General features: G+C 39.7%; 1 pseudogene; it reads right to left on the bottom strand.

Moving 5' to 3' along the window:
* Window positions 1-583: 583 nt before the first annotated feature.
* On the bottom strand, window positions 584-679 carry LOC115896609 (annotated as a pseudogene).
* Between the last annotated feature and the right edge of the window lie 20,021 nt (window positions 680-20,700).

The following is a 20,700-nucleotide window of genomic DNA, read 5'->3' as shown; positions in this document are numbered from 1 at the left end:
AACAGAATGACTTGGCATTTGGGTTGATTCCGTATCTTTGCTATTCTGAATAGTACTGCAATGAACATATGCGTGCATGTGTCTTTATAACAGAATGAATTCTATCCCTTCAGGTATATACCTAGTAATGAGATTGCTGGAGCAAATAGTATTTCTGTTTGTAGATCTTTGGGGAATCACCACACTGTCTTCCACAGTAGTTGAACTAATCTCATTCCCACCAACAGTGTAGAAGTGTTTCTTTTTCTCCACAACTTCACCAATATCTGTTGTTTCTTGTCTTTTTAATAATCGCCATTCTGACTGGCATGAGATGGTATTGCATTGTGGTTTTGATTTGCATTTCTCTAATGATCAGTGATGTTGAGCTTTTTTTTCATATGTTTGTTGGCTGCATGGATGTCTTCTTTTGAGAAGTGTCTATGCATGTCGTTTGCCCACTTTTTTAATGGAGTTGTTTGTTTTTTTCTTGTAAATTTGTTTAAGTTCTTTGTAGACTCTGGATATTGTAGACTCTGGATATTAGACCTTTGTCAGATGGATAGATTGCAAAAATTTTCTCTTATTCTGTAGGTTGTCTGTTAAAAATATGGAATGCTTCATGAATTTGCATGTCATCTTTGCGCAGGGGCAATGCTAATCTTCTCTGTATTGTTCCAATATGCTGCCAAGTGAGCACATATATATGCTGCCAAGTGAGCACAGCAGCCTTATTTTATTGGTGGAAATACTGAGGCTTGGAGTGGTTAATATGCTTAAGGTCACACAAGCAGCAAGTGGCAGAGCTAGAATTCAACCCAAATTGTGGTGTTTTTTGGATAGAAAACAAATGCCTTCAATTTACATAGCATCTCGAATTGAGAAGCTTCAAGTTAATAAATGATGGTAACAACCACTGTTTTGATGATCCGGGGCCAATTCTGACTGCTGAATGTAACAATTTCCACAAATATATGCCATAGAATTGCCTAGGAATTTCTATTTTAAGCTGTATGTTTAAGTGGTGAGTTACTGACTACTGCTCTTTTTTTCCGTTTTTACTTTTATATATTATTTTAGTCACTGATGCTAGACAACTTGAGACATTTAGGAACTTATACTAATTGTTTTTCAAAAGAATATTTCTTATAGTATAACGAAATTTTTTTTTTTTTTTTTTTTTTTTTTTGAGACGGAGTCTCGCTCTGTCGCCCAGGCTGGAGTGCAGTGGCGCGATCTCGGCTCACTGCAAGCTCCGCCTCTCGGGTTCACGCCATTCTCCTGCCTCAGCCTCCCGAGTAACTGGGACTACAGGCGCCCGCCACATCGCCCGGCTAGTTTTTTTTTTTTTTTTTTTTTTTTTGTATTTTTTTAGTAGAGACGGGGTTTCACCATGTTAGCCAGGATGGTCTCGATCTCCTGACCTCGTGATCCGCCCGTCTCGGCCTCCCAAAGTGCTGGGATTACAGGCTTGAGCCACCGCGCCTGGCCATAACGAAATTTTTACAATTTTTTTTTTTTTTTTCGAGACGGAGTCTTGCCCTGTCACCCAGGCTGGAGTGCAATGGCCCGATCTCGGCTCACTGCAACCTCCACCTCCCAGGTTCAAACGATTCTCCTGCCTCAGCCTCCTGAGTAGCTGCGATTACAGGCGCCTGCCACCATACCCAGCTATTTTTTGTATTTTTAATAGCGACGGAGTTTCACCGTGTTGGCCACAATGGTCTCAAACTCCTGACCTTGTAGTCTGCCCACCTCGGCCTCCCAAAGTGCTGGGATTACAGGCATGAGTCACCGTACCCAGCTGACCAAATTGTTTTTAGAGTGTCTAAATACACTCCTATACCATCATACTTATTTAATTTCTTTGGGAAAAAAATTAGTACCAGAAATGATGTAATACTTTATGTGCCTATTATGTTTTAATTCTATTTCATAAGTATTATTGCTTACTAGTTCAAGCTCAAAAAGCATGCATAAAAACCATATTTTAAAAATTTGGTTATACTCTAATAAAATTTTCTTTTGAAAAACAATTTGTATAAGTCCCTAAATTTCTCAAGTTGTCTAGCATCAGTGGTTAAAAACCATATTTTATGCATGCTTTTTGAGCTTGGACTAGTAAGCAACAATACTTACTAAGTAGAATTAAAACATAAATAAAGAGAATAGGCGCATAAAGTATTACATCATTTCTGGTACTAATTTTTTTCCTAAAGAAATTAATAAGTATGATGGTATAGGAGTGTATTTAAACACTCTAATTAAAAACAATTTGGTCAGCTAGGTGTGGTGGCTCACGCCTGTAATACTAGCACACTGGGAGTCCAAGGCAGAAGGATCACTTGAGGTCAGGAGTTTGAGATCAGCCTGGCCAAAATGGCGAAACCCTGTCTCTACCAAAAATACAGAAAATTAGCTGGGAGGCTGAGGCAGGAGAGTTAGTAATCCCAGCTACTCGGGAGGCTGAGGCAGGAGAATTGCTTGAACCTGGGAAGCGGAGGTTGCAGTGAGCCAAGATTGCACCACTACACTCCAGTTCGGGTGACCAAGTGAGATTCCATCGCAAAAACACCCCCCCAAAACAAAAATCAATTTGGTGACCTTGCATGGTGACTCCTGACTGTAATCTCAACACTTTGGGAGGCCAAGGCAGGATTATCAGTTGAGTCCAGGAGTTTGAGACCAGCTGGGGCAGCATAGACCCTGACTCTATTTAACAAAACAAAACTATTTAGTATCACATTCTTACATTCTTTTTAAGAGTGATTTGATATATAAAAAAAAGTATACTTTGTATTCTAATAATGGAAGTAAAAAATATTCCTTTACAATCACTTTCTGTTTATAGAATATACAGCAAATATACTCTATCGGCAAGTCTGTGGGGAAACAGGCTGTCTAATATACTAATCAATTCACTTTTCCTTTTCACTCAGTAATTCCACTTCTGAGAATTTATACTACAGATATATCCAAACACATAAGAAATGAAACAATATAAAATTTTTCATTGCAGACTTTTTTTAGGAGAAAAATACTGGAAACAATACAACTATTCAACGGCAGGAGATTGATTAAATAAACCATGGGTTACACTTCCAGTAGAATGAAGTACTATACAACTACAAAGAGTGAAGGAGATAAACAGTACGAAGGCTCATCAAAAAGCAAAACTGCCATGTGACCCAGCAATCCCATTTCTGGGTATATATCTGAAGGAATGGAAATCAGTATCTCAAAGAAATATCTGCACTCCCAAATTCATGCAGCATTATTCCCGATAGCCAGCAAAAAGGGTGCTGGGGTAAATAAGACAGGATTAGCTATCCTAGAGGCAGCCCTCAATCACAAGAAGTTATGCAAAGTCTTTCCCAGAAGTATCTAAAAATGGGATAGTATAAAAACAAACCCATCTGTTTAGTAATGAATATATTTTATAGCCAATAAAAATCTGGAAAATAATTTTATAATAAGTTCCACATGAAAACATTTGAAACTTTAAAAGGCATTGCCTAATACAGTGAACAGAATGTTTCTATTAAATGGTAGAAATCGGAATTTGTTGGGAAAGTAAATATTTATTATTGTTAAAATGTGTATTTTAAAAAAAGGATTATTTTTACCCCAGTTTTTGTGAGTTTATCAGAACTAAATTCTACATATCTTCACTTTGCCTTGGGGGTAAGCAAAGATAATTAATGTAAAAAATTTAAAATTTAATTTTAAATTATAATTGACATATAATAATTTTACATATTATGGGGTAGTGTGATGTTTCAATACATGCAGACATTGTAAAATGACCAGATCAGGGTAATTTTTATTAACTTCTGATCATCTTTGTTATTATAAGGGATTAGGGGCACAGATATTTTTAGAACAGTAGATCATCCAAGAAATTTTTTCTCTTTGCCTTGAAATGTTTAATAAAATTATTTTTTTTAATTGGAGAGGTTTACAGAGTGTTTGTGTTTTATTTGACAATATACTATTTTGTTGTTGTTGTTGTTGTTTTTTGTTTGTTTGTTTTTGAGACCGAGTCTTGCTCTGTCGCCCAGGTTGGAGTGCAGTGGCTTGATCTCGGCTCACTGCAAGCTCCCCTCCCTGGTTCACGCCATTCTCCTGCCTCAGCCTCCCGAGTAGCTGGGACTACAGGCGCCGCCACCATGCCAGGCTAATTTTTTGTATTTTTTTAGTAGAGACGGGGTTTCACCATGTTAGCCAGGATGGTCTCAATATGCTGACCTGGTGATCCGCCGGCCTCGGCCTCCCAAAGTGCTGGGATTACAGGCGTGAGCCACCGCCCCCGACCAACAATATACTATTATTTGTTATTTCTTAACATGTGGTGGCCAAGACTGGAAGGAATTGGCAACAGCGAATGCCAGGCAGCAGGGAGAAACCAGTATGGAATATTAATTTGTCACAGAAAAATCCACAATCCACAAAATCCAAAATCTACATGTGTGTATATGAACATATATACCTGTGAAATTAGGCCAAATTTCTTCTGAGGATTTGTAACTATTGAAAACGAATGCCATTGTTCGAGAGTTTGACAGTAAAAAGGAGGAAGATAGGATCATATTTTATTTTCTATTTCAAATGAAATTTATTCTTTTTCAATTGTGGTTAATTCTCATTTGATATGCTGGTCTCAGCATTTCTTTGGTTTATGCTTATTTTTCTAGTTTCTTTGGACATGGAGCTGAAAATAACATAAATTGTGTGCATGCCTTTGTGTTTGTGGGCAAATAAAGCGTTAGGATGCTTTTTGGATTTAAAGTTTGCAGTGGCTAGGACCTGCTTCCATTATAACTCCTGTTCCTCTGCTAAAAGGGGCCGCTTCTCTCAGGAAGCAGCTTCCTCCATTCAAAACAGAGGTTCAATAATTAGGTAAAGCAACAACTGTTTCAGTTCTCTATTTTTTGTAGAATAAATGAAAGTACCTGTTCTGTATTAACTTTATTGTGGTACTCAAAGGGTATTAAAATGTATGATTAATTCTAGATGATAGAATTAACTGATTAAATAGATTTTGTTTCCATGGTTCAAGTGTACAAATAGTAGTTGGAATGACATTTACAACCATGTACAATTACTGATGTAACCAAGACACAATTGGTTCTCTGTTTGTGCTTAATGTTTCCTAAATTCATGTGTCTTTCATGTGACCCTGAAATTGCTATGTGAGGGAATAATAAAACCTACTGTGCTGATTAAAATCGAAAGGATAAGCAAATATGGATTAACATAATGACAGGCATGGAGTGAGTTAGGAAAGTGGATTAGGGCAGTGGAAAGCACTGGCAGCGCAGAGATGAAAGGGTGCAGCTGCACTTCATCGTCTACTAGCTGTGCAATCCTGTTACTTAACATATCGGAGCCTTAGCTTTCTCCTTTTATAAGCAGGAAGTAGTAACTACCTTGCAGGTTATAGTGAGGATTCTAGAAAATACTTTTGTAGTGTCTAGCTCTGTACAAACACTTGATAGAGATTCACTAAAATGGAAGCTGCAATTTCTGGTTTTTAGAAGTAAATACTTAGGGTAGGATTCTACAAATATTTCACTTTTATAAAAGGTGGAGAATTTTATTTTATGCTTTCAGAGTAGATATGAAAGCAAATAAATATTAAGAAAGCATTGGCGGTGCTGGGCGTGGTGGCTCACGCCTGTAATCCCAGCACTTTGGGAGGCCAAGGCGGGTGGATCACGAGGTCAGGAGATTGAGACCATCCTGGCTAACACGGTGAAACCCCGTCTCTTCTAAAAATACACAAAATTGGCCGGGCGTGTTGGCGGGAGCCTGTAGTCCCAGCAACTTGGGAGGCTGAGGCAGGAGAATAGCGTGAACCCAGGAGGCGGAGCTTGCAGTGAGCCGAGATTGCACCACTGTACTCCAGCCTGGGCCACAGAGCGAGACTCTGTCTCAAAAAAAAAAAAAAAAAATGCATTGGCAGGTAGGGGGGAAGTCTAGTTAAAAGCATAGATCTAAGAGCAGGTATTAGCAGCATGTGGCAGGAATTTGAAAGGTGGCAGTATCATTGAAGTCCCAGGCAGGAAGACAGAACCAAGGTATCATCATAGAAGAAATTCAAGGTGGGGACCTGGTCACAAAAGCGATGGGAGAGCTGAGAGGAATCAGAGGTCAGTGAGGCAACAAAGAGTTTACAAATGTCAGGAAACTGCTATTGCTCCCAAGGTGGGAGGAACAAAGGAAGTGGTAGAAGCAGAACTTAGGAAGCCTGGAGAGAGTTGGAACCATGGCAAAGGTTCAAGCCCTGCCTGAGATTCCACACAAAGCAGAGAGAGAGAGAAAGGAGAAGAAATAACCTGGCTTTCTCCCTTCACACCCACTGATCTCCAGTCATTGCCTCCCCACTGGTCAATTCTAACTATAAACCAATTGTCAAAGAGGAACTGGTTTGGAAATGCAGTTTGCAGAGGTCAGTGCCCTGCAATCTGGAGCAGAGTAAAGGAAGGGTAGAGAATGGGTCTGAGACCAAGTGGACAAATGACCAGCACAGTGGCATTCACAGTTATTTTCTGAGGAATTGTTTGCATGGCCTGGGACAGGATTATAAGGCAGGTGGTTTACTGCTTTTGCTTTTTTCCTTTCTTCACCATCAGTGCCTTCCCTCCCAGGATTTTGCACAGGGCAAGTCCAGTTACTGAGATCCCAAAACTGTGATTAGACAAGAAGGCTAATAGTTACCACAAGTTAGAGTATCTCTTCAAGTCCAGAGAAGGAAACTATGGCAGAAAAACACAAACACAAGAAATGGCTTATTCTTCTAAGCAGATAAAATAGATTCGTCATTGTCAACAGATCGATAATCAATGTCAGTGGAACAATCTGCAATAGACTAGAGATGATGGTGACGGGAACCAGATGGTGAGATGCTGATATATTTTGAGGGTGAAGTCAAGAGAATTTACTGATTGATCAGGCGCAAGTGCGAGAGGAAAAAATGAGTGGCGAATGATGCCCCAAGTTTATGCTGAGCAACTGGAAGCCATCATTTATTCAGATGAGCAAGCTGCAAGAGAGGATTTGGGGAGGATCGCAAGAATTTGTTTTCTGATACGCCAAATTTTAAAACTTTTTGTTCTCAAAGGATCCTTTTCAAAACTGCCATTTTTATTATTTTTTAATGTAGTGCAGGAAGCACACTAGTGAAACCAGGGAAATTATTAAGTGAAAGTCTATACGTCCGAACATGGAACCCCATCTTTCTTCCTTCCTTTGATTCTGAGAAAGCTGGCAGACAAGATTTACCCATTCACTGTTCCCCAACCCTTCCCCCAACCACAAGGAGGTTTGGGTACTTACTACTCTTTGGGAAAACTGATTCACTCAAGAAAAAAATTCCTTGTTGGGAGCAGTGGCTCACGCCTGTAATCCCAGCACTTTGGGAGGCAGAGGCAGGTGGATCATGAGGTCAGGAGTTCGAGAGCAGCCTGGCCAACACGGTGAAACCCCGTCTCTACTAAAAACACAAAAATTAGCTGGGCCCAGCCTGGGCAACAGAGCAAGACTCCATCTCAAAAAAAGAAAAGAAAAAAAATTCCTACAGATACCAATGATTAGGAATTTCCCACAGGAGTATCTGAGTCCATAATCACTCCATAGTAATTCCCCACAAATTCACAAGCTCCACCTGAGAACTCCCACTAAAAAGTGAAATTCTTAAAGCAGGGAAATAAGAAAGGAGACACCACTTCTCCTGCTGTCCTTCCCTCCCCACCCCCGCCACCCCCTGCCGTTCCCTAGTTTATAAGACAGGCCAAAAAGGGAGAAAGCAAAAGTTGAAAAGAAACAGAAGTAAGATAAATAGCTAGATGACCTTGGTGCCACCACCTGGCCCTGGTGGTTAAAATAATAATAATAATAATAATAATAATAATAATAATAATAATAATATTAACCCCGACCTAAACTACTTGTATTATCTGTAAATTCCAGACGTTGTTTGAGGAAGCTCTGCAAAACTTTATTTTGTTAGCTGATACATGTAGCCCCCAGTCACGTTCCCCACGCTTGCTCGATCTATCATGACCCTTTCACGTGGACCCCTTAGAGTTGTAAGCCCTTAAAAGGGCCAGGAATTTCTTTTTCGGGGAGCTCGGCTCTTGAGACATGAATCTGCCAAAGCTCCCGGCAGAATAAAGCCTCCTTCTATCTTTAACCTGATGTCTGAAGAGTTTTGTCTGTAGCTTGTCCTGCTACACACCCATGCACACTTCCAAGCATACTTTAATTCCACGTTGTATATATGAATGGGCAGGCAAAAATCAGACTTAGTCTGGGCTCAGTGTTCCACCCAGAAAGATATAGAGGCCAAGATCCCACACCCACTCACCGTCCTCAGAATTCAGTCAAGAATTATCCTGAGTTTATCTCTGACACCTGGTAAACAGTATCTCAACAACAGTCGGAACTTTTGAAGAAGAGTAAAGAAGGAGCTGATATAATTGAAGATGTTCTCCAAATTGCCTTTGAGAAGCAATTGACAAAGAAAAAGAACCGGGCACTAAAACTGGCACAAAGGGATGAAATGTGTAAAAAGAAAATCAGAACAGATAAATTGGAGGTGCCTTAAAGGGGATGTAAAAATATTTTTCTAATAATAATAATTAAATATAATGTTTTCTCATTAAACATAAGTGTATTTATTTCAGCTATGCTCAGTTTAAGCATTGTAATCTATAATGTTACTTTTACCATGTGATCCATTAAACCATTTAGCATCTCTGAATAAAATAACAAAGGAGGTCATTGGAGGTCAGAGCTGCCAATGGTCTATTGTAACAATGAAATCATCTTTTCACATAAAGAGTAGAATCACTTCTTTATACTCTACTGTCTCATGTGAACAGTACCAGATTTAGTTGGGGTGGACGGGAGTAATGAAAGCTGCATGTAATTAAAGGAGAACTCCCCAGAAGTAATATTGACAGTGTTGATGAAACACACCGTTGAATTTATTTATTTGATTTACTTAGCCAATGCAGCATGTGTGAAATTCTGGAGGGAACATTTAAGGATGAGATAAAATCATTTTGGCTTGAAAAATTTTACAAACTATTCCCGTGAAAAATGAAATAATACATGAGACAGTGGGTGGTGGACAGGAGTATGTGGAAACTCTGTACTCTATGCTCAATTTTTCCTATAAACCTAAAACTGCTTTAAAGCATAGTCTATTAATTTTTAGAATTGTATATAATAAAATAGGCCTTTTTGGATACCTTTAGCCTTAGAAGCCTACCAAAATTTTATGGCAATTTCAGCTTTTTTGCATTGCTCTTTTCCTTCCTTTCTTTCTTTTCTTTATCTTCTTTCTCTTCTTTTCTTTCTGATGGAGTCTCACTCTGTAGCCCAAGCTGGAGTGCAGTCGCATGATCTCGGCTCACTGCAACCTCCACCTCCCAGGCTCAAGTCATTCACCTGCCTCACCCTCCCAAGTAGCTGGGATTACAGGCGCCAGCCACCATACCCAGCTACTTTTTTGTATTTTAGTAGAGACGGGGTTTTACCATGTTGCCCAAGGTGGTCTCGAACTCCTGAGGTCAGGCAATCCACCTGCCTTGGCCTCCCAAAGTGCTGGAATTACAGGAGGTGTGAGCCACCATGTCCGGCCTTTGCACTGCATTTTCTAAGCAAAATATAAAAACAGCACGGAGAACGACATTACAATTGAAGAGGTTTGCAATCTAAACAAAGCAGGCCATATTCTTTTTCTTTTTTTTTTTTTTTTTTAATTTTAGTTAAGGGGTACGTGTGCAGGTTTGTTATATAGTTAAACTCGTGTCGTGGGGGTTTGTTGTATAGATTATTTTGTCACCTAGTACTAAGCCTAGTATTCAATAGTTATTTTTTCTGCTCCTCTTCCTCCTCCCACCTTCCACTCTCAAGTAGGCCCCAGTGTCTGTTGTTCCCTTGTTTGTCTTCATGAATTCTGGTCATTTAGTTCCCACTTATAAGTGAGAACATGTGGTATTTGGTTTTCTGTTCCCAAAGCAGGTCATATTCTATAGAGACTGTGTTTTTGCTAAGTTTTCAATACATAAAAACAATTCTAACTTTTTAAAATTATTTATTTATTTTTGAGACGGAGTCTCTCTCTGTTGCCCAGCTTGGAATAAGGTGGTGCAAACATGGCTCAACCTCCTGGGCTCAAGGGATCCTCTAGCCTCAGCCTCCTGAACCACCATGCCCGACTTTTAATTTAATTTAATTTAATTTTAATACTATTATATTTTTTGGTAGAGACAGGGTCTCACTTTGTTGCCTAGGCTGGTCTCTAACTCCTGGGCTCAAGCAATTCTACTGCCTCGGCTTCCCAAAGTGCTGGGATTATAGGTGTGAGCAACTGCACATGGCCTTTTTATTTTATTTTACAGAATTCATGATGTGTAAATTAGTAATGCCAATCAAATAACAATTTAAATAAAATAATAATTTAAATTTAATAACAATTTAAATTTACAGACGGTGGCTCACGCCTGTAATACCAGCACTTTGGGAGGCCGAGGCGGGTGGATTACTTGAGCTCAGGAATTCGAGACCAGCCTGGGCAATGCAGTGAAACTCCATCTTTACTAAAATACAAAAAATTAGCTGGGCATGGTGGCATGCACCTGTAATCCCAGCTACTCGGGAGGCTGAGGCAGGATAATCGTTTGAAACCAGGAGGTAGAGGTTGCAGTGAGCTGAGATCGTGCCATTGCACTCCAGCCTGGGCAAGACAGCAAGATTCCGTCTCAAAAAATTAATTAATTAATTAATTTTTAAAACTATGCATTTGTCATTTTCAAGAAAGATTAAATTGAAGTTTAGAGTATGTTTGAATGTTTGTTGTTACAGTACTCAAATTCTGAGAAGATAATTCTAAACATCTTATTAAAATTTGTTAAACCTTTAACCCTAATTCCAGTATTTCTTATGTGTTTACAATAACTGGAATGATACATTTCCTTTAACATTAAAAAAAAAAAAGAAGAAGAAGAAGAGGCTGGGCGCTGTGGCTCACACCCGTAATCCAAACACTTTGGGATGCCAAGGGGGACAGATCACGAGGTCAGGAGATCAAGACCATCCTGGCCAACATGGTGAAACCCCATCTCTACTAAAAACACAAAAATTAGCTGGGTGTGGTGGCAGGCTCCTGTAGTCCCAGCTACTCGGGAGGCTGAGGCAGGAGAATCGATTGAACCTGGGAGGCGGAGGTTGCAGTGAGCCGAGATTGCGCCACTGCACTCCAGCCTGGGGGACAGAGTGAGACTCTGTCTCAAAAAAAAAAAAAAAGATACATGGCACAGTAGAAGGTATCTCTTTCCTTAAAATATTTTTTGTAACTTATCCTAAAGGAGATCTAGCAAGTCAGCTAGCTTCTATATGTTTACATACAGTAAAACAGAAACAGAAAATTAGCCATGAAAGAAGGTAAAAAGTGATCATAAAGGCTGGGCTGTGAACTTACTGTGATTGACCATTTGATTTGCCTCTTAACTTCCTGGCAGCCAGGACCAAACCAAATCAGAGTAGATTTCAGAAAGGAAAAAGCATACTTATTTCTCAAAACATGCATCATGCTTTCTGGCATTAAATTATAATAGCAATTTCTGACAAAAGATTACAAGAGGCCATTGAGCAAGAAGATGACCTTCAGTGATTGATAACGAAAACAAGATCAAGTTTTATATGACTTTCTCTTATAATGACTTTGGTAAAAGTTGAGCATATAACATCAAATCTTAATTCAGTAGTGGTGACTCTTTTTTTTTTTTTTTGAGACAAAGTCTCACTCTGTCGCCCAGGTTGGAGTGCAGTGGCGTGATCTCTGCTCACTGCAACCTCCACCTCCCGGATTCAAGCAATTGTCCTGCCTCAGCCTCCCGAGTAGCTGGATTTACAGACGCATGCCGCTAGGCCTGGCTAATTTTTTGTATTTTAGTAGAGATGGGGTTTCACCGTGTTGCCCAGGCTGATCTCGAACTCCTGAGCTCAGGCAATCTGCTCACCTTGGCCTCCCAAAGTGCTGGGATTCCAGGCGTGAGCCACCGCGCCCGGCCTTTTTGTTTGTTTGTTTGTTTGAGACAGAGTCTTGCACCGTCACCAGGCTAGAGTGCTGTAGCTCCATCACCAGGCTAGAGTGCTGTAGCTCCGTCACCAGGCTAGAGTGCTGTAGCGTGATCTTGGCTCACTGCAACCTCCACCTCCCGGGTTCAAGCAATTCTCGTGCCTCAGCCTCCCAAGTAGCTGCGATTACAGGTGCCTGCCACCACGCCCAGCTAATTTTTTGTATTTTTTACTAGAGATGGGGTTTCACCATGTTGTCCCAGTTGGTCTGGAACTCCTGACCTCAAGTGATCCACCCACCTCGGCCTTCCAAAGTGCTGGAATTACAGGTGTGTGCCACTGTGTCTGGTTGAAATATAATTTAACCCAAAGAAAATACTTAGAATACCAAGGAAGACTATGGAAAATATTACCCTAGATGACTCCTCAAGAACTACTTCTTTCATCTGAGCTTTTGATATAAAAATAAAGTCTGGGCCAGGCACAGTGGCTCCCGCCTATAATCCCAGCACTTTGGGAGGACAGGGTGGGTGGATCATTCGAGGTCAGGAGTTCTAGACCAGCCTGGCCAACATGATGAAACCCCATCTCTACTAAAAATACAAAAATTAGCTGGGCATGTTGGCACGTGCCTCTAGTCCTAGCTACTCGGGAGGCTGAGACAGGAGAATTGCTTGAACTCAGGAGACAGAGGTTGCAGTGAGCCAAGATTGTGCCACTGCACTCCAGTCTGGGTGACAGAGTGAGACTCATCTCAATAAATAAATAAATAAAGTCTGAGGAAGACTCAGGAATGTTGGCATTCTGTGTAGCTGATGAAGGCAGAGCCAGGAGCTTTGGCAAAGAGATGGGGTCTGATTAACAGTGGTGAGGTAGGATAGAAGACCCCCATGTCTGCATATAAGTAGGTCATAGGAATAGGTATCAATATGCAAAGTCAGGGATTTTCCTTAAGAGGTAGACTTGGATTTCCTCTAACATTTGCATTACTCCTGACTTGCTATCTCAGTGTTCCACACCAGAATATCCATAGCAATCATTTTGGTCCAAAAAAAAAAAAAAAAAAAAAAAAAGTCAAAACAAATGTAGGCAAACTTCAATAATGTTCCGTGGAGGATAAAACTCTGAAAGGTATAGCTTAGAAATATTTCAGTTTTATTAAGGCATTTGAGGCATATTTGAATTATTAAACTCAATTATTCGTTCTCTTATTATTCCATCCTCACCATTACAATGTCCCCATGACTGGTGGAGTAGACCTTTTCATCCTGTAACTTGGGCTTAACCATATGACTTACTTTGGTCAGTGAATGCCAAGGGCCTTGTAAGCACAGGTTTGAAATGAGCATTGGGGTCTGCCCTATTCCTCTTCTGCCTTTTACCATGAAAATAATATGCTGGCTGGTCCAAGAAGAGAAGAAATCTGTGGGGCAGCCTGGTGTGGTGGCACATGCCTATAGTGTCAAGCTACTGGAGAGGCCTGAGGCAGGAGGAATTGCTTGAGTCTATCAGGTCAAGGCTGTTAGTTTCACGATGATGGTGCCTCTGAATAGGTACGTGCTTTAGCATGGGCAACACGCAAGACTCTGGTCTGGAAAGAGGAAAGAGAGGGAAGAGAGAGAAAGAGAAGAGAGAAGAGAAGAGAGATAGAGAGAGAGAGAGAGGAGGAGGAAGCAGGGAGAGGTGGGAGGAAGGGAGGAGGGATGAGGAAGGAAGGAGGAGACGGAAGAGGAGAGAAAAGTGAAAGAAGAGAGAGGCGAAAGAAAGAAAAAAGAAAGAGAGAAGAAAGAAAAAGAGAAGAAGAAAGAAGATAAGAAGAAAGAAAAAAAGAAAGAAAGAAAGAAAGAAAGAAAGAAAGAAAGAAAGAAAGAAAGAAAGAAAGAAAGAAAGAAAGAAAGAAAAGAAAGAAGAAAGAGAAAGAAAGAAAGGAGAAAGGGAAGGAAGGGAAGGGAAGGAAAGGGGGAAGGAAGCAGAGAGAGGAAAGGAAGAGAGGAAGGAAGGAAGGAAGGAAAGAAGAGAAAGAAGAGAAAGAAAAAGAAATTCATGGGTTAAACTTGGACCCAACCTACAGCTTGGAGCCTAGCCCAGCTGGGTCCAACCTAGGTCAGCTTGAACCACAACAGATCCAAAGATCGGTGAGCAAGAAACAAATGCCAATTGTTGTAAGTCACTGAGTTTTGCAGTGGTTTGTACGGAACATTATTATTGTAATAGCTGACTAATACGGTATCGAAGTCTATAAAACAATTCATCTATATAAACATTTTTCCATTTCAAACAGTTTTCATCATATCTTTACAGACTTCTTAGGAACAAGACTTTGGTTACGAAATTTTGAGAAATGCTATGAATTAGGTTATTTTAAATGTTTCCGTTTTAGACAGTAGAAATAGGTACACAGATTTCCTTTTATAGACAGAGGAAATTGGTACCTGGTTGAACATTCACTGTTGATTTGAGTACCAGGTTGTCTGATTATTTTTGTAACCATAGTTTCTTATGCAATAAATAAAATAAGCATGTGAGCCCCATAACTGTATTCTGTTTAAGGATTAGATGAGTTGGAGGGAGGGCATTTCCTTAGTTTACCACTTACATAGCATCCAAAGGAAAAAAGATTTCTGAATTGTTTTTACTTTTAAATAAAAATATCTACTACTATAACAAGATGTGCCTTCTATGACAATGAAATAATTCAAAGAACAACCAGCTATGTGTTTGAGAGTGTGAAATATTGAACTAGCTTTTACAGAGCACTTTCCATATGCCAGGCTCTGAGCTAGATAAGGAAAATAAATCTCAGAAAAGACCAAACAGTCACCATGTGGAGAAAAAAGTCAAGATGCAAATCCAGGTCTTTCTGCTTCTGAAGCAAAGATTCCAGAAAAAGGTTTGCACCCTGTATTTAACACCATGATTAACCCACTCAGACAAATTTGTTATGGTCTGTACAATGTTTTTGTTTTTTGTTTTTGATAATATGAATAGTCAGTATTTAAAAACCAGCTGACTGCATAAAGAAATCCAGATTTCTGACTTCTCTTAATAGATGGACAAAGGTGGCAACACTGGGCTTGGCCTGACAACTGTCACTCAAGCTAAGTCACTGAGGGTCCTTTAAGCAGGACCCAAGCGTTTTTAGTTGGAGGTTTTCTTGCTTGTATTACCTAATGGTGCCCACAGGCTGGCTTCATGCATGTGGGTCATAGACAGTCCTTCTGGCCTGCATGCTTAGAAGAGACTTGTGCTTGGCTTAAAGTTCTGCTATCACTATCTTGAAATTCATTAAAATCCTTGATCAAGGAGTCACGAATTTTTATGTTGCACTAGGTCCTGCCAATAGGCATTTGCATTTGCAAGCTCTGCCTTAAAATTCTTGCCTTTTTCTTTACCTTGTGCTACTTGTCTTACCTTTACTAAAAGTTTTCTCATCAGTTTAGCAGTGAATTAATATTAGTTCATTCCTATCTATTTTTCAGGGGTGATCATATTTTATGGGGCCTGAAGCTGAAATAATTTGGAAGGTTTTCTTTCAAAAATATGTAATTACACATGTGAATATTTATTTAAAATAATAAAGGAAGACTGGGAGTGGTAGCTCACGCCTATAATCCCAGCACTTTGGGAGACTGAGGCGGGAGGATTGCCAGGAATTCAAGAGCAGCCCTGGCAACATAGCAAGACTCTGTCTCTACAGAAAATTAAAAAAAAAAAAAAATTAGCCTGGCATGGAGGCCACATGCCTATAGTTCCAGCTACTCAGGAGGCTGAGGTGGGAGGATGGCTTGAGCCAGGGAGTTTGAGGCTGCAGTGAATTCTGATTGCACCACTGCATTCCAGCGTGGGTGACAGAGCAAGACTCTATCTCAAAAAAAAAAAAAAAAAAAAAAAGTTGTCTTTAGTTTCTTTTTTATTTATTTATTTACTTTTGCATGTTATAAAATTTATTTGTGTTAGCATTCAGACATTTTTAGGTGGGGAAGATGATTTGCAGAATCCACTACATAGTACGACAGAAAATCGTATTGGAAAGGATGGTACATACATCTGGTGCAGACCGGCAGTGGCACGATTCCAAACAAATGTCAGACGAGAGCGCTTCATGGGGAGAAACTGAAAATAATAATTTAAAGCTTCATGAGTCAAGATATGTTCTAATTAAAAACACTAAAAAATAGTACCATTAGTTTCTTTTCTAAATCCTCAATGAAATTAGCTGGGTGTCGTGGTGCACACCTGTAATCCCAGCTACTCAGGAGGCTGAAGCAGGAGAATCGCTTGAACCTGGGAGGCGGAAGTTGAAATGAGCTGAGATTGTGCCACTGCACTCAAGCCTGGTCGACAGAGCGAGACTCCCTCTCTAAATAAATGAATAAATAAATCTTCAATGATGTGTAGAGAATATGTCTGGGAAACAGTAGACACCTAATTATTTATATTGATTGACAGTTTAAGGGACAAAAGATTAAAATTACAATTACAAGCTATAATAATAGCTATAATAACTTCTTTTCTCAATATGGTTGTATGGTTTATGGTTTACTGATAAGTTCACACATTTTTAAATTTCTGTGCATTTTGATGAATAATAAAGAAGTGCCTTTAGCTAATCAAAGACAAGTTAGTCACTTGCTCAGGCACGGAAGAAAAAAAAGCTACTGCAACAAAGAATAAAGAAATTGTTCAAGGAAAAGTTTTTCATCCAAAAATCACTGCCATAAAGCTTCAAAATGCTATGTTTTACATGATCTTGTTTATTCAAATTCCCAGTTTTTTTACTCCCAAGGGCTGCATTGGTTTAATCCAAAATCCCTTATGTCAAACTGCACAAAAATACTTGTTAAAATGCCATCTTTTGCTATCAGGAGTTGGCTACTTACACAAAAATCCAATTCGTATCAGAATTCAAGATGTTTATATCGAGTCCTTTAAGAAAGACTGAATGTCAACATAACTTGGGAAGTTGCCTGTTTTCTGGGTATTTGTAATTCTCAGGATTACCTTATGTAATCAAACCTCATGGAAAAACACTCTACAAAAGATATGTTGGTATTGTGTATTAGAAATATTTTGTTTGCAGGCAGGCGTGGTGGCTTATCCCTGTAATCCCAGCACTTTGGGAGGCTGAGGCAGGAGGATCGTTTGAGGTCAGGAGTTCAAGACCAGCCTGGCCAACATGGTGAAACCCCATCTCTACTAAAAATACAAAAAATTATCTGGGTGTAGTGGCATGCACCTGTAGTCCCAGCTACTTAGGTGACTGAGGCAGGAGAATCGCTTGAACCCAGGAGGCAGAGACTGCAGTAAGCTGAGATCATGCCACTGTATTCCAGTCTGGGCAACAGTGAGACTCCATATCCAAAACAATAAATAAATAAATAAAGAGAAACATTTCATTTGCAAATTGTATTTAAAAGTTGTATGACTTGTTGGCCGGGCGTGGTGGCTCACACCTGTAATCCTAGCACTTTGGGAGGCTGAGCCGGGCAGGTCACTTGAAGTCAGGAGTTTGAGACCAGACTGGCCAACATGGTGAAACCTCGTCTCTACTAAAAATACAATAAATAAATAAATATTAGCCAGGTGTGGTGGCATGTGCCTGTAGTCCCAGCTACTTAGGTAACTGAGACAGGAGAATCACTTGAACCTGGGAGGTAGAGGTTGCAGTGAGCCGAGATGGAGCCAGTGCCCTCCAGTTGGGGCAACAGAGTGAGATCCTGTCTCAAAAAAAAAAAAAAAAATTATATGAAGTATTTATTGACCAACATTCTAAAACTCTGGACATTACATGATTTAGAAAGAATCTTGAAATTCTCAAGATTTTAAATACTCAAGAATTTAAATATTTTAAATAGGAAACAGATTGACTAAGGAAAAATAGAATCTATAAGTGTGGTTCTTTAAGAAATGACAGGCCGGGCGCGGTGGCTCAAGCCTGTAATCCCAGCACTTTGGGAGGCCGAGACGTGCGGATCACGAGGTCAGGAGATCGAGACCATCCTGGCTAATACGGTGAAACCCCGTCTCTACTAAAAAATACAAAAAAAAACTAGCCGGGCGACGAGGCGGGCGCCTGTAGTCCCAGCTACTCGGGAGGCTGAGACAGGAGAATGGCGTGAACCCGGGAGGCGGAGCTTGCAGTGAGCTGAGAGCCGGCCACTGCACTCCAGCCTGGGAGGCAGAGCAAGACTCCGTCTCAAAAAAAAAAAAAAAAAAAAAAAAAAAGAAATGACAATAACCAGTTGTTAAATGTTAAGCAGAAGCAATTGACATTTGAGACGTATTTCTTTTAATTTCATTTATTTTGTATGTGTATTCTAATTTGTTATGAAAAGTTTAGGAATAATAGGTTGTTTTTTTTTTTTTTTTAACTTCAACCCAAAAAACTATGATAGTTGGACTTTGCCAGAAGTTTATACTTGGCAGAAGTATATAGGAAATATATTACTTTACAGCTCTTTTTCTTGTGAAAGTAATTAACATTATGGAGCCTAGAACTTATGCAGAATACTAAGTACAGTTAGGCACTTCTTAGTCATTTTCATTATATTGGTGCTGAATATTAGGCTACATAATTTTAATTCTGTGCCAGATTTACAGAAAAGAAGCTAACCATCTTTTGATATATTATGGGAATATTGCTATATACATAGCATTATAATTATGTTAATTATATATTATTAGCAATTATACTAGAAGTTACTTAGATGAGATTGCATTTGGGTATTATTAATACAATAATTGATGTAAACCATTTATTTTGTGGTTGTGCTAAACAGATAGATATGTAATTGGCACTTATATAAACTGAATGCTTGACAAAATCTGCTGTATAAAAATTATCCATTGAATTATGGAAAATAAGCCAAACTAGACATTAAAAATGTACAAGTCTACTATAAATCTTTATTAATTTCAGCAGCATGGTACTGGTAAATCAATGGATTGAAACAGATTTCCTACAACCATATACCAAAATGTCTAATAAATGTGTGTGCCTCTTCACAGTCAACGGCAGGAGGAAGGCCTATTTAATAATTGGTGGTAAGGCAATTGTTTAATTCTTCGGGAAATCAAAAACCATTTAGATATTTATGCCATACCCTGGTCAGGTTTCAAGCAGGGAAGTAAGATGAACTAAACTGTTACTCTGGTTTCTGTGTGGAGAATGAATGGAGAGAGGCCAGATGGAAGCAGAGAGCTCACGTGAGAGGCTGTTGCAGAAGAACAGGAAGATGGCCTGGATTCCGGCAACAGCAGTAGAGATAGAAAGGAGTGGACAACACTCAGCAACAGGTTGGCCATGGGGATGAGACAAGAAGAATACCCAAGGGTGATTCCCAGGTGTCTGGTTTAAAATATGAGAATACCTGGGTGGGGGCCGGGGGGGGGTCTACCAAGGGAAACAAGAGGAAATCAAGAATTTAGTTTTGTACATATTGAATTTAAGATGTCTTCAAGACATACAAGTGTGAAAAGCTTTACCATAATTGTTGTGATCTTGAATTTTCACTTTCACTCACAGAACTTAGGTATTTAAAAATATTTTGGGCTCTCCATATCCTCATAGTCCACTGCAGCTTCTTAGCAAAAGCCTGTAGTCTCCTTAGGCAACTGTACCTTCTTAAATTGAGATTAACACATTTACTTCTTGGTTTACATTTTAGGAGATACCATTTGTTGGATTCCAGTGACCTGTCTAGTAATAATATAGCAATATCGAAGATTTCTTGTTTACCTACTCTCTGCTAAGTGTTATTCCTACATGCCTTACATGTGAGAATAACTTGTGAGAGCAGATCAGGACTAGGTCCCTGAGAAGTTCAGAGTCAAGGTCATACACCATAGCCAGGATGAAAACAAATTGGTTTGACTCCAGAGCATATGCTTTCGCCGTGCCACTAACATGATAAGTACTGGCAATTACGTTTTTCCTCTCTAGCTTGGGTTTCACCATCCTCAGTTTCAAATTAAGATATGGTTGTCAGGGAAACTAAACTTTTTTGTTTGGTGCCTACGTTTCATTTTATTATTATGTTAGACATTTTGTTTAGGAGGATCATCTACTTTGTTAAATGTTTCATTTGGGTATATTAAACCACTAGCCTTAGCTAAATAGCTCCCACTAAGGTAGCAGTTCAGAACACTGCAGCAGCCTTTTGTTAACTTCTTGCATCCTGGTTTCAGTTTCTTTCCTCTTTCACTAAAATCACCCCCTGGGAGGCGATCATGACTCTCTTCTTCACCAAACCTTTTGGTGACCATCTCTTAGACTTACTCTGGCCCCAGACTTACTCCTTTCTCCCAAAGCCCTTTCAGTCCACCCTTTCAGAGTCACCCTGTGTCTTAGTCCGTTGCTCCTGCTATAACAAAATACCTTAGACTGGGTAATTTATAAATAATAGAAATGTATTTTGCACAGTCCAAAATCCAAAATCAAGGTACCAGCATGTTCAGTGTCATTAGAGTTTGCTGTCTGCTTCCAAGATGACATCTTGTCGCTGTGTCCCCGGGAGGGAATGAAAACTGTGTCCTTACATGGCAGAAGGCACAGAAGGGCTAAAAATGGACAAACTCACTCCTTCAAGCCATTTTATAAGGGCCTAACCACCTCCTGAAGGCCTCACCGCT

The sequence above is a fragment of the Rhinopithecus roxellana genome, chromosome 3 (genome assembly GCF_007565055.1).
Source record: "Rhinopithecus roxellana isolate Shanxi Qingling chromosome 3, ASM756505v1, whole genome shotgun sequence".
NCBI classification, from domain to species: Eukaryota; Metazoa; Chordata; class Mammalia; order Primates; family Cercopithecidae; genus Rhinopithecus; species Rhinopithecus roxellana.
This window is presented reverse-complemented; position numbering and strand designations above follow the sequence as displayed.